Raw genomic sequence first — 15,025 nt, 5'->3', positions numbered from 1 at the left:
CTGCCTCAGCTCGCTAGCAACGAAAACATTAGCCCGGGAGTCTTTAGCTCCAGCAGCGACACACTGCCTCAGCTAGCTAGCAACGAAAACGTTAGCCCGGGAGTCTTTAGCTCCAGTAGAGACACACTGCCTCATCTCGCTAGCAACGAAAGCGTTAGCCCGGGAGTCTTTAGCTCCAGCAGCGACACACTGCATCAGCTCGCTAGCAATGAAAACGTTAGTCCAGAAGTCTTTAGCTTCAGCAGCGACACACTGTCTCAGCTCGCTAGCAACGAAAACGTTAGTCCAGAAGTCTTTCCAGCAGCGACACACTGCCTCAGCTCGCTAGCAACGAAAACATTAGTCTGGAAGTCTTTAGCTTCAGCAGTGACACACTGCCTCTGCTCGCTAGCAATGAAAATGTTAGTCCGGGAGTCTTTAGCTCCAGCAGCGACAGACTGTCTGCCTCAGCTCGCTAGCAACGAAAACATTAGTCCGGAAGTCTTTAGCTCCAGCAGCGACACACTGCCTCAGCTCGCTAGCAATGAAAACATTAGTCCGGAAGTCTTTAGCTTCAGCAGCAACACACTGCCTCAGCTCGCTAGCAACGAATACGATAGTCCAGAAGTCTTTAGCTTCAGCAGCGACACACTGCCTCAGCTCGCTAGCAACGAAAACATTGGTCCGGAAGTCTTTAGCTTCAGCAGCGACACACTGCCTCAGCTCGGTAGCAATGAAAACATTAGTCCGGGAGTCTTTAGCTCCTGCAGCGACACACTGCCTCAGCTCGCTAGCAACGAAAACGTTAGTACGTTAGTCTTTAGCTCCAGCAGCGACACACTGCCTCAGCTCGCTAGCAATGAAAACGTTAGTCCAGAAGTCTTTAGCTTCAGCAGCGACACACTGCCTCAGCTCGCTAGCAACGAAAACGATAGTCCGGGAGTCTTTAGCTCCAGCAGCGACACACAGCCTCAGCTCGCTAGCAATGAAAACGTTAGTCCGGAAGTCTTTAGCTTCAGCAGCGACACACTGCCTCACCTCGCTAGCAATGAAAACGTTAGTCCAGAAGTCTTTCCAGCAGCGACACACTGCGTCAGCTCGCTAGCAACGAAAACATTAGCCCGGGAGTCTTTAGCTCCAGCAGCGACACACTGCCTCAGCTAGCTAGCAACGAAAACGTTAGCCCGGGAGTCTTTAGCTCGAGTAGAGACACACTGCCTCATCTCGCTAGCAACGAAAGCGTTAGCCCGGGAGTCTTTAGCTCCAGCAGCGACACACTGCATCAGCTCGCTAGCAATGAAAACGTTAGTCCGGGAGTCTTTAGCTTCAGCAGCGACACACTGTCTCAGCTCGCTAGCAACGAAAACGTTAGTCCAGAAGTCTTTCCATCAGCGACACACTGCCTCAGCTCGCTAGCATCGAAAACATTGGTCCGGAAGTCTTTAGCTTCAGCAGCGACACACTGCCTCAGCTCGCTAGCAACGAAAACGTTAGTCCGGAAGTCTTTAGCTTCAGCAGCGACACACTGTCTCAGCTCGCTAGCAACGAAAACGTTAGTCCAGAAGTCTTTCCAGCAGTGACACACTGCCTCAGCTCGCTAGCAACGAAAACATTAGTCTGGAAGTCTTTAGCTTCAGCAGCGACACACTGCCTCTGCTCGCTAGCAATGAAAATGTTAGTCCGGGAGTCTTTAGCTCCAGCAGCGACACACTGCCTCAGCTCGCTAGCAACGAAAACATTAGTCCGGAAGTATTTAGCTCCACCAGCGACACACTGCCTCAGCTCGCTAGCAATGAAAACGTTAGTCCGGAAGTCTTTAGCTCCAGCAGCGACACACTGCCTCAGCTCGCTAGCAACGAATACGATAGTCCAGAAGTCTTTAGCTTCACAGCGCCACACTGCCTCAGCTCGCTAGCAACGAAAACATTGGTCCGGAAGTCTTTAGCTTCAGCAGCGACACACTGCCTCAGCTCGCTAGCAACGAAAACATTGGTCCGGAAGTCTTTAGCTCCAGCAGCGACACACTGCCTGCCTCAGCTCGCTAGCAACGAAAACATTAGTCCGGAAGTCTTTAGCTCCAGCAGCGACACACTGCCTCAGCTCGCTAGCAATGAAAACATTAGTCCGGAAGTCTTTAGCTTCAGCAGCGACACACTGCCTCAGCTCGCTAGCAACGAATACGATAGTCCAGAAGTCTTTAGCTTCAGCAGCGACACACTGCCTCAGCTCGCTAGCAACGAAAACATTGGTCCGGAAGTCTTTAGCTTCAGCAGCGACACACTGCCTCAGCTCGGTAGCAATGAAAAAATTAGTCCGGGAGTCTTTAGCTCCAGCAGCGACACACTGCCTCAGCTCGCTAGCAACGAAAACGTTAGTACGGGAGTCTTTAGCTCCAGCAGCGACACACTGCCTCAGCTCGCTAGCAATGAAAACGTTAGTCCAGAAGTCTTTAGCTTCAGCAGCGACACACTGCCTCAGCTCGCTAACAACGAACACGTTAGTCCGGGAGTCTTTAGCTCCAGCAGCGACACACAGCCTCAGCTCGCTAGCAATGAAAACGTTAGTCCGGAAGTCTTTAGCTTCAGCAGCGACACACTGCCTCACCTCGCTAGCAATGAAAACGTTAGTCCAGAAGTCTTTCCAGCAGCGACACACTGCGTCAGCTCGCTAGCAACGAAAACATTAGCCCGGGAGTCTTTAGCTCCAGCAGCGACACACTGCCTCAGCTAGCTATCAACGAAAACGTTAGCCCGGGAGTCTTTAGCTCGAGTAGAGACACACTGCCTCATCTCGCTAGCAACGAAAGCGTTAGCCCGGGAGTCTTTAGCTCCAGCAGCGACACACTGCATCAGCTCGCTAGCAATGAAAACGTTAGTCCGGAAGTCTTTAGCTTCAGCAGCGACACACTGTCTCAGCTCGCTAGCAACGAAAACGTTAGTCCAGAAGTCTTTCCATCAGCGACACACTGCCTCAGCTCGCTAGCATCGAAAACATTGGTCCGGAAGTCTTTAGCTTCAGCAGCGACACACTGCCTCAGCTCGCTAGCAACGAAAACGTTAGTCCGGAAGTCTTTAGCTTCAGCAGCGACACATCGTCTCAGCTCGCTAGCAACGAAAACGTTAGTCCAGAAGTCTTTCCAGCAGTGACACACTGCCTCAGCTCGCTAGCAACGAAAACATTAGTCTGGAAGTCTTTAGCTTCAGCAGCGACACACTGCCTCTGCTCGCTAGCAATGAAAATGTTAGTCCAGGAGTCTTTAGCTCCAGCAGCGACACACTGCCTCAGCTCGCTAGCAACGAAAACATTAGTCCGGAAGTATTTAGCTCCACCAGAGACACACTGCCTCAGCTCGCTAGCAATGAAAACGTTAGTCCGGAAGTCTTTAGCTCCAGCAGCGACACACTGCCTCAGCTCGCTAGCAACGAATACGATAGTCCAGAAGTCTTTAGCTTCACAGCGCCACACTGCCTCAGCTCGCTAGCAACGAAAACATTGGTCCGGAAGTCTTTAGCTTCAGCAGCGACACACTGCCTCAGCTCGCTAGCAACGAAAACATTGGTCCGGAAGTCTTTAGCTTCAGCAGCGACACACTGTCTCAGCTCGGTAGCAATGAAAACATTAGCCCGGGAGTCTTTAGCTCCGGCAGCGACACACTGCCTCAGCTCGCTAGCAACGAAAACGTTAGTCCGGCAGTCTTTAGCTCCAGCAGCGACACACTGCCTCAGCTCGCTAGCAATGAAAACGTTAGTCCGGAAATATTTAGCTTCAGCAGCGACACACTGCCTCTGCTAGCTGACAACGAAAACGTTAGTCCGGGAGTCTTTAGCTCCAGCAGCGACACACAGTCTCAGCTCGCTAGCAATGAAAACGTTAGTCCGGAAGTCTTTAGCTTCAGCAGCGACACACTGCCTCACCTCGCTAGCAATGAAAACGTTAGTCCAGAAGTCTTTCCAGCAGCGACACACTGCCTCAGCTCGCTTGCAACGAAAACATTAGCCCGGGAGTCTTTAGCTCCAGCAGCGACACACTGCCTCAGCTAGCTAGCAACGAAAACGTTAGCCCGGGAGTGTTTAGCTCCAGTAGAGACACACTGCCTCATCTCGCTAGCAACGAAAGCGTTAGTCCAGAAGTCTTTCCATCAGCGACACACTGCCTCAGCTCGCTAGCAACGAAAACATTGGTCCGGAAGTCTTTAGCTTCAGCAGCGACACACTGCCTCAGCTCGCTAGCAACGAAAACGTTAGTCCGGAAGTCTTTAGCTCCAGCAGCGACACACTGCCTCAGCTCGCTAGCAACGAAAACATTAGTCCGGAAGTCTTTAGCTCCAGCAGCGACACACTGCCTCTGCTAGCTGACAACGAAAACGTTAGTCCGGGAGTCTTTAGCTGTAGCAGCGACACACTGCCTCTGCTAGCTAGCAACGACAACGTTAGCCCGGGAGTCTTTAGCTCCAGCAGCGACACACAGCCTCAGCTCGCTAGCAACGAAAACGTTAGTCCAGAAGTCTTTCCATCAGCGACACACTGCCTCAGCTCGCTAGCAACGAAAACATTGGTCCGGAAATCTTTAGCTTCAGCAGCGACACACTGCCTCAGCTCACTAGCAACGAAAACGTTAGTCCGGAAGTCTTTAGCACCAGCAGCGACACACTGCCTCACCTCGCTAGCAATGAAAACGTTAGTCCAGAAGTCTTTACAGCAGCGACACACTGCCTCAGCTCGCTAGCAACGAAAACATTAGTCCGGAAGTCTTTAGCTCCAGCAGCGACACACTGCCTCTGCTAGCTGACAACGAAAACGTTAGTCCGGGAGTCTTTAGCTGTAGCAGCGACACACTGCCTCTGCTAGCTAGCAATGAAAACATTAGTCCGGAAGTATTTAGCTCCAGCAGCGACACACTGCCTCAGCTCGCTAGCAATGAAAACGTTAGTCCAGAAGTCTTTAGCTTCAGCAGCGACACACTGCCTCAGCTCGCTAGCAACGAATACGATAGTCCAGAAGTCTTTAGCTTCAGCAGCGACACACTGCCTCAGCTCGCTAGCAACGAAAACATTGGTCCGGAAGTCTTTGGCTTCAGCAGCGACACACTGCCTCAGCTCGGTAGCAATGAAAACATTAGCCCGGGAGTCTTTAGCTCCAGCAGCGACACACTGCCTCAGCTCGCTAGCAACGAAAACGTTAGTCCGGCAGTCTTTAGCTCCAGCAGCGACACACTGCCTCAGCTTGCTAGCAATGAAAACGTTAGTCCGGAAATCTTTAGGTTCAGCAGCGACACACTGCCTCAGCTCGCTAGCAACGAAAACGTTAGTCCGGGAGTCTTTAGCTCCAGCAGCGACACACAGCCTCAGCTCGCTAGCAATGAAAACGTTAGTCCGGAAGTCTTTAGCTTCAGCAGCGACACACTGCCTCACCTCGCTAGCAATGAAAACGTTAGTCCAGAAGTCTTTCCAGCAGCGACACACTGCCTCAGCTCGCTAGCAACGAAAACATTAGCCCGGGAGTCTTTAGCTCCAGCAGCGACACACTGCCTCAGCTAGCTAGCAACGAAAACGTTAGCCCGGGAGTCTTTAGCTCCAGTAGAGACACACTGCCTCATCTCGCTAGCAACGAAAGCGTTAGCCCGGGAGTCTTTAGCTCCAGCAGGGACACACTGCATCAGCTCGCTAGCAATGAAAACGTTAGTCCGGAAGTCTTTAGCTTCAGCAGCGACACACTGTCTCAGCTCGCTAGCAACGAAAACGTTAGTCCAGAAGTCTTTCCATCAGCGACACACTGCCTCAGCTCGCTAGCAACGAAAACATTGGTCCGGAAGTCTTTAGCTTCAGCAGCGACACACTGCCTCAGCTCGCTAGCAACGAAAACGTTAGTCCGGAAGTCTTTAGCTTCAGCAGCGACACACTGCCTCAGCTCGCTAACAACGAAAACATTAGTCCGGAAGTCTTTAGCTCCAGCAGCGACACACTGCCTCTGCTAGCTGACAACGAAAACGTTAGTCCGGGAGTCTTTAGCTGTAGCAGCGACACACTGTCTCAGCTCGCTAGCAACGAAAACGTTAGTCCAGAAGTCTTTCCATCAGCGACACACTGCCTCAGCTCGCTAGCAACGAAAACATTGGTCCGGAAGTCTTTAGCTTCAGCAGCGACACACTGCCTCAGCTCGCTAGCAACGAAAACGTTAGTCCGGAAGTCTTTAGCTCCAGCAGCGACACACTGCCTCAGCTCGCTAGCAACGAAAACATTAGTCCGGAAGTCTTTAGCTCCAGCAGCGACACACTGCCTCTGCTAGCTGACAACGAAAACGTTAGTCCGGGAGTCTTTAGCTGTAGCAGCGACACACTGCCTCTGCTAGCTAGCAACGACAACGTTAGCCCGGGAGTCTTTAGCTCCAGCAGCGACACACAGCCTCAGCTCGCTAGCAACGAAAACGTTAGTCCAGAAGTCTTTCCATCAGCGACACACTGCCTCAGCTCGCTAGCAACGAAAACATTGGTCCGGAAATCTTTAGCTTCAGCAGCGACACACTGCCTCAGCTCACTAGCAACGAAAACGTTAGTCCGGAAGTCTTTAGCACCAGCAGCGACACACTGCCTCACCTCGCTAGCAATGAAAACGTTAGTCCAGAAGTCTTTACAGCAGCGACACACTGCCTCAGCTCGCTAGCAACGAAAACATTAGTCCGGAAGTCTTTAGCTCCAGCAGCGACACACTGCCTCTGCTAGCTGACAACGAAAACGTTAGTCCGGGAGTCTTTAGCTGTAGCAGCGACACACTGCCTCTGCTAGCTAGCAATGAAAACATTAGTCCGGAAGTATTTAGCTCCAGCAGCGACACACTGCCTCAGCTCGCTAGCAATGAAAACGTCAGTCCAGAAGTCTTAAGCTTCAGCAGCGACACACTGCCTCAGCTCGCTAGCAACGAATACGATAGTCCAGAAGTCTTTAGCTTCAGCAGCGACACACTGCCTCAGCTCGCTAGCAACGAAAACATTGGTCCGGAAGTCTTTGGCTTCAGCAGCGACACACTGCCTCAGCTCGGTAGCAATGAAAACATTAGCCCGGGAGTCTTTAGCTCCAGCAGCGACACACTGCCTCAGCTCGCTAGCAACGAAAACGTTAGTCCGGCAGTCTTTAGCTCCAGCAGCGACACACTGCCTCAGCTTGCTAGCAATGAAAACGTTAGTCCGGAAATCTTTAGGTTCAGCAGCGACACACTGCCTCAGCTCGCTAGCAACGAAAACGTTAGTCCGGGAGTCTTTAGCTCCAGCAGCGACACACAGCCTCAGCTCGCTAGCAATGAAAACGTTAGTCCGGAAGTCTTTAGCTTCAGCAGCGACACACTGCCTCACCTCGCTAGCAATGAAAACGTTAGTCCAGAAGTCTTTCCAGCAGCGACACACTGCCTCAGCTCGCTAGCAACGAAAACATTAGCCCGGGAGTCTTTAGCTCCAGCAGCGACACACTGCCTCAGCTAGCTAGCAACGAAAACGTTAGCCCGGGAGTCTTTAGCTCCAGTAGAGACACACTGCCTCATCTCGCTAGCAACGAAAGCGTTAGCCCGGGAGTCTTTAGCTCCAGCAGCGACACACTGCATCAGCTCGCTAGCAATGAAAACGTTAGTCCGGAAGTCTTTAGCTTCAGCAGCGACACACTGTCTCAGCTCGCTAGCAACGAAAACGTTAGTCCAGAAGTCTTTCCATCAGCGACACACTGCCTCAGCTCGCTAGCAACGAAAACATTGGTCCGGAAGTCTTTAGCTTCAGCAGCGACACACTGCCTCAGCTCGCTAGCAACGAAAACGTTAGTCCGGAAGTCTTTAGCTTCAGCAGCGACACACTGCCTCAGCTCGCTAGCAACGAAAACATTAGTCCGGAAGTCTTTAGCTCCAGCAGCGACACACTGCCTCTGCTAGCTGACAACGAAAACGTTAGTCCGGGAGTCTTTAGCTGTAGCAGCGACACACTGCCTCTGCTAGCTAGCAACGACAACGTTAGTCCGGGAGTCTTAAGCTGCAGCAGCGACACACTGCCTCAGCTCGCTAGCAACGAAAACATTGGTCCGGAAGTCTTTAGCTTCAGCAGCGACACACTGCCTCAGCTCGCTAGCAACGAAAACATTAGTCCGGAAGTCTTTAACTTCAGCAGCGACACACTGCCTCTGCTAGCTGACAACGAAAACGTTAGTCCGGAAGTCTTTAGCTTCAGCAGCCACACACTGTCTCAGCTCGCTAGCAACGAAAACGTTAGCCCAGAAGTCTTTCCATCAGCGACACACTGCCTCAGCTCGCTAGCAACGAAAACATTGGTCCGGAAGTCTTTAGCTTCAGCAGCGACACACTGCCTCAGCTCGCTAGCAACGAAAACGTTAGTCCGGAAGTCTTTAGCTTCAGCAGCGACACACTGCCTCAGCTCGCTAGCAACGAAAACATTAGTCCGGAAGTCTTTAGCTCCAGCAGCGACACACTGCCTCTGCTAGCTGACAACGAAAACGTTAGTCCGGGAGTCTTTAGCTGTAGCAGCGACACACTGCCTCTGCTAGCTAGCAACGACAACGTTAGTCCGGAAGTCTTTAGCTCCAGCAGCGACACACTGTCTCAGCTCGCTAGCAACGAATACGATAGTCCAGAAGTCTTTAGCTTCACAGCGCCACACTGCCTCAGCTCGCTAGCAACGAAAACATTGGTCCGGAAGTCTTTAGCTTCAGCAGCGACACACTGCCTCAGCTCGCTAGCAACGAAAACATTGGTCCGGAAGTCTTTAGCTTCAGCAGCGACACACTGCCTCAGCTCGGTAGCAATGAAAACATTAGCCCGGGAGTCTTGAGCTCCGGCAGCGACACACTGCCTCAGCTCGCTAGCAACGAAAACGTTAGTCCGGCAGTCTTTAGCTCCAGCAGCGACACACTGCCTCAGCTCGCTAGCAATGAAAACGTTAGTCCGGAGATCTTTAGCTTCAGCAGCGACACACTGCCTCAGCTCGCTAGCAACGAAAACGTTAGTCCGGGAGTCTTTAGCTCCAGCAGCGACACACAGCCTCAGCTCGCTAGCAATGAAAACGTTAGTCCGGAAGTCTTTAGCTTCAGCAGCGACACACTGCCTCACCTCGCTAGCAATGAAAACGTTAGTCCAGAAGTCTTTCCAGCAGCGACACACTGCCTCAGCTCGCTTGCAACGAAAACATTAGCCCGGGAGTCTTTAGCTCCAGCAGCGACACACTGCCTCAGCTAGCTAGCAACGAAAACGTTAGCCCGGGAGTGTTTAGCTCCAGTAGAGACACACTGCCTCATCTCGCTAGCAACGAAAGCGTTAGTCCAGAAGTCTTTCCATCAGCGACAGACTGCCTCAGCTCGCTAGCAACGAAAACATTGGTCCGGAAGTCTTTAGCTTCAGCAGCGACACACTGCCTCAGCTCGCTAGCAACGAAAACGTTAGTCCGGAAGTCTTTAGCTCCAGCAGCGACACACTGCCTCAGCTCGCTAGCAACGAAAACATTAGTCCGGGAGTCTTTAGCTCCAGCAGCGACACACTGCCTCTGCTAGCTGACAACGAAAACGTTAGTCCGGGAGTCTTTAGCTGTAGCAGCGACACACTGCCTCTGCTAGCTAGCAACGACAACGTTAGCCCGGGAGTCTTTAGCTCCAGCAGCGACACACAGCCTCAGCTCGCTAGCAACGAAAACGTTAGTCCAGAAGTCTTTCCATCAGCGACACACTGCCTCAGCTCGCTAGCAACGAAAACATTGGTCCGGAAATCTTTAGCTTCAGCAGCGACACACTGCCTCAGCTCACTAGCAACGAAAACGTTAGTCCGGAAGTCTTTAGCACCAGCAGCGACACACTGCCTCACCTCGCTAGCAATGAAAACGTTAGTCCAGAAGTCTTTACAGCAGCGACACACTGCCTCAGCTCGCTAGCAACGAAAACATTAGTCCGGAAGTCTTTAGCTCCAGCAGCGACACACTGCCTCTGCTAGCTGACAACGAAAACGTTAGTCCGGGAGTCTTTAGCTGTAGCAGCGACACACTGCCTCTGCTAGCTAGCAACGAAAACATTAGTCCGGAAGTATTTAGCTCCAGCAGCGACACACTGCCTCAGCTCGCTAGCAATGAAAACGTTAGTCCAGAAGTCTTTAGCTTCAGCAGCGACACACTGCCTCAGCTCGCTAGCAACGAATACGATAGTCCAGAAGTCTTTAGCTTCAGCAGCGACACACTGCCTCAGCTCGCTAGCAACGAAAACATTGGTCCGGAAGTCTTTAGCTTCAGCAGCGACACACTGCCTCAGCTCGGTAGCAATGAAAACATTAGCCCGGGAGTCTTTAGCTCCAGCAGCGACACACTGCCTCAGCTCGCTAGCAACGAAAACGTTAGTCCGGCAGTCTTTAGCTCCAGCAGCGACACACTGCCTCAGCTTGCTAGCAATGAAAACGTTAGTCCGGAAATCTTTAGGTTCAGCAGCGACACACTGCCTCAGCTCGCTAGCAACGAAAACGTTAGTCCGGGAGTCTTTAGCTCCAGCAGCGACACACAGCCTCAGCTCGCTAGCAATGAAAACGTTAGTCCGGAAGTCTTTAGCTTCAGCAGCGTCACACTGCCTCACCTCGCTAGCAATGAAAACGTTAGTCCAGAAGTCTTTCCAGCAGCGACACACTGCCTCAGCTCGCTAGCAACGAAAACATTAGCCCGGGAGTCTTTAGCTCCAGCAGCGACACACTGCCTCAGCTAGCTAGCAACGAAAACGTTAGCCCGGGAGTCTTTAGCTCCAGTAGAGACACACTGCCTCATCTCGCTAGCAACGAAAGCGTTAGCCCGGGAGTCTTTAGCTCCAGCAGCGACACACTGCATCAGCTCGCTAGCAATGAAAACGTTAGTCCGGAAGTCTTTAGCTTCAGCAGCGACACACTGTCTCAGCTCGCTAGCAACGAAAACGTTAGTCCAGAAGTCTTTCCATCAGCGACACACTGCCTCAGCTCGCTAGCAACGAAAACATTGGTCCGGAAGTCTTTAGCTTCAGCAGAGACACACTGCCTCAGCTCGCTAGCAACGAAAACGTTAGTCCGGAAGTCTTTAGCTTCAGCAGCGACACACTGCCTCAGCTCGCTAGCAACGAAAACATTAGTCCGGAAGTCTTTAGCTCCAGCAGCGACACACTGCCTCTGCTAGCTGACAACGAAAACGTTAGTCCGGGAGTCTTTAGCTGTAGCAGCGACACACTGCCTCTGCTAGCTAGCAACGACAACGTTAGTCCGGGAGTCTTAAGCTGCAGCAGCGACACACTGCCTCAGCTCGCTAGCAACGAAAACATTGGTCCGGAAGTCTTTAGCTTCAGCAGCGACACACTGCCTCAGCTCGCTAGCAACGAAAACATTAGTCCGGAAGTCTTTAACTTCAGCAGCGACACACTGCCTCTGCTAGCTGACAACGAAAACGTTAGTCCGGAAGTCTTTAGCTTCAGCAGCCACACACTGTCTCAGCTCGCTAGCAACGAAAACGTTAGCCCAGAAGTCTTTCCATCAGCGACACACTGCCTCAGCTCGCTAGCAACGAAAACATTGGTCCGGAAGTCTTTAGCTTCAGCAGCGACACACTGCCTCAGCTCGCTAGCAACGAAAACATTAGTCCGGAAGTCTTTAGCTTCAGCAGCGACACACTGCCTCAGCTCGCTAGCAACGAAAACATTAGTCCGGAAGTCTTTAGCTCCAGCAGCGACACACTGCCTCTGCTAGCTGACAACGAAAACGTTAGTCCGGGAGTCTTTAGCTGTAGCAGCGACACACTGCCTCTGCTAGCTAGCAACGACAACGTTAGTCCGGAAGTCTTTAGCTCCAGCAGCGACACACTGCCTCAGCTCGCTAGCAACGAATACGATAGTCCAGAAGTCTTTAGCTTCACAGCGCCACACTGCCTCAGCTCGCTAGCAACGAAAACATTGGTCCGGAAGTCTTTAGCTTCAGCAGCGACACACTGCCTCAGCTCGCTAGCAACGAAAACATTGGTCCGGAAGTCTTTAGCTTCAGCAGCGACACACTGCCTCAGCTCGGTAGCAATGAAAACATTAGCCCGGGAGTCTTGAGCTCCGGCAGCGACACACTGCCTCAGCTCGCTAGCAACGAAAACGTTAGTCCGGCAGTCTTTAGCTCCAGCAGCGACACACTGCCTCAGCTCGCTAGCAATGAAAACGTTAGTCCGGAAATCTTTAGCTTCAGCAGCGACACACTGCCTCAGCTCGCTAGCAACGAAAACGTTAGTCCGGGAGTCTTTAGCTCCAGCAGCGACACACAGCCTCAGCTCGCTAGCAATGAAAACGTTAGTCCGGAAGTCTTTAGCTTCAGCAGCGACACACTGCCTCACCTCGCTAGCAATGAAAACGTTAGTCCAGAAGTCTTTCCAGCAGCGACACACTGCCTCAGCTCGCTTGCAACGAAAACATTAGCCCGGGAGTCTTTAGCTCCAGCAGCGACACACTGCCTCAGCTAGCTAGCAACGAAAACGTTAGCCCGGGAGTGTTTAGCTCCAGTAGAGACACACTGCCTCATCTCGCTAGCAACGAAAGCGTTAGTCCAGAAGTCTTTCCATCAGCGACACACTGCCTCAGCTCGCTAGCAACGAAAACATTGGTCCGGAAGTCTTTAGCTTCAGCAGCGACACACTGCCTCAGCTCGCTAGCAACGAAAACGTTAGTCCGGAAGTCTTTAGCTCCAGCAGCGACACACTGCCTCAGCTCGCTAGCAACGAAAACATTAGTCCGGAAGTCTTTAGCTCCAGCAGCGACACACTGCCTCTGCTAGCTGACAACGAAAACGTTAGTCCGGGAGTCTTTAGCTGTAGCAGCGACACACTGCCTCTGCTAGCTAGCAACGACAACGTTAGCCCGGGAGTCTTTAGCTCCAGCAGCGACACACAGCCTCAGCTCGCTAGCAACGAAAACATTGGTCCGGGAGTCTTGAGCTCCGGCAGCGACACACTGCCTCAGCTCGCTAGCAATGAAAACATTAGCCCGGGAGTCTTGAGCTCCGGCAGCGACACACTGCCTCAGCTCGCTAGCAACGAAAACGTTAGTCCGGCAGTCTTTAGCTCCAGCAGCGACACACTGCCTCAGCTCGCTAGCAATGAAAACGTTAGTCCGGAAATCTTTAGCTTCAGCAGCGACACACTGCCTCAGCTCGCTAGCAACGAAAACGTTAGTCCGGGAGTCTTTAGCTCCAGCAGCGACACACAGCCTCAGCTCGCTAGCAATGAAAACGTTAGTCCGGAAGTCTTTAGCTTCAGCAGCGACACACTGCCTCACCTCGCTAGCAATGAAAACGTTAGTCCAGAAGTCTTTCCAGCAGCGACACACTGCCTCAGCTCGCTTGCAACGAAAACATTAGCCCGGGAGTCTTTAGCTCCAGCAGCGACACACTGCCTCAGCTAGCTAGCAACGAAAACGTTAGCCCGGGAGTGTTTAGCTCCAGTAGAGACACACTGCCTCATCTCGCTAGCAACGAAAGCGTTAGTCCAGAAGTCTTTCCATCAGCGACACACTGCCTCAGCTCGCTAGCAACGAAAACATTGGTCCGGAAGTCTTTAGCTTCAGCAGCGACACACTGCCTCAGCTCGCTAGCAACGAAAACGTTAGCCCGGAAGTCTTTAGCTCCAGCAGCGACACACTGCCTCAGCTCGCTAGCAACGAAAACATTAGTCCGGAAGTCTTTAGCTCCAGCAGCGACACACTGCCTCTGCTAGCTGACAACGAAAACGTTAGTCCGGGAGTCTTTAGCTGTAGCAGCGACACACTGCCTCTGCTAGCTAGCAACGACAACGTTAGCCCGGGAGTCTTTAGCTCCAGCAGCGACACACAGCCTCAGCTCGCTAGCAACGAAAACGTTAGTCCAGAAGTCTTTCCATCAGCGACACACTGCCTCAGCTCGCTAGCAACGAAAACATTGGTCCGGAAATCTTTAGCTTCAGCAGCGACACACTGCCTCAGCTCACTAGCAACGAAAACGTTAGTCCGGAAGTCTTTAGCACCAGCAGCGACACACTGCCTCACCTCGCTAGCAATGAAAACGTTAGTCCAGAAGTCTTTACAGCAGCGACACACTGCCTCAGCTAGCTGACAACGAAAACGTTAGTCCGGGAGTCTTTAGCTGTAGCAGCGACACACTGCCTCTGCTCGCTAGCAACGAAAACATTAGTCCGGAAGTATTTAGCTCCAGCAGCGACACACTGCCTCTGCTAGCTGACAACGAAAACGTTAGTCCGGGAGTCTTTAGCTGTAGCAGCGACACACTGCCTCTGCTAGCTAGCAACGAAAACATTAGTCCGGAAGTATTTAGCTCCAGCAGCGACACACTGCCTCAGCTCGCTAGCAATGAAAACGTTAGTCCAGAAGTCTTTAGCTTCAGCAGCGACACACTGCCTCAGCTCGCTAGCAACGAATACGATAGTCCAGAAGTCTTTAGCTTCAGCAGCGACACACTGCCTCAGCTCGCTAGCAACGAAAACATTGGTCCGGAAGTCTTTAACTTCAGCAGCGACACACTGCCTCAGCTCGGTAGCAATGAAAACATTAGCCCGGGAGTCTTTAGCTCCAGCAGCGACACACTGCCTCAGCTCGCTAGCAACGAAAACGTTAGTCCGGCAGTCTTTAGCTCCAGCAGCGACACACTGCCTCAGCTCGCTAGCAATGAAAACGTTAGTCCGGAAATCTTTAGGTTCAGCAGCGACACACTGCCTCAGCTCGCTAGCAACGAAAACGTTAGTCCGGGAGTCTTTAGCTCCAGCAGCGACACACAGCCTCAGCTCGCTAGCAATGAAAACGTTAGTCCGGAAGTCTTTAGCTTCAGCAGCGTCACACTGCCTCACCTCGCTAGCAATGAAAACGTTAGTCCAGAAGTCTTTCCAGCAGCGACACACTGCCTCAGCTCGCTAGCAACGAAAACATTAGCCCGGGAGTCTTTAGCTCCAGCAGCGACACACTGCCTCAGCTAGCTAGCAACGAAAACGTTAGCCCGGGAGTCTTTAGCTCCAGTAGAGACACACTGCCTCATCTCGCTAGCAACGAAAGCGTTAGC

The sequence above is a fragment of the Lampris incognitus genome, chromosome 1 (genome assembly GCF_029633865.1).
Source record: "Lampris incognitus isolate fLamInc1 chromosome 1, fLamInc1.hap2, whole genome shotgun sequence".
In the NCBI taxonomy this organism is placed as follows: Eukaryota; Metazoa; Chordata; class Actinopteri; order Lampriformes; family Lampridae; genus Lampris; species Lampris incognitus.
Note: the sequence above shows the minus strand (reverse complement) of the source record.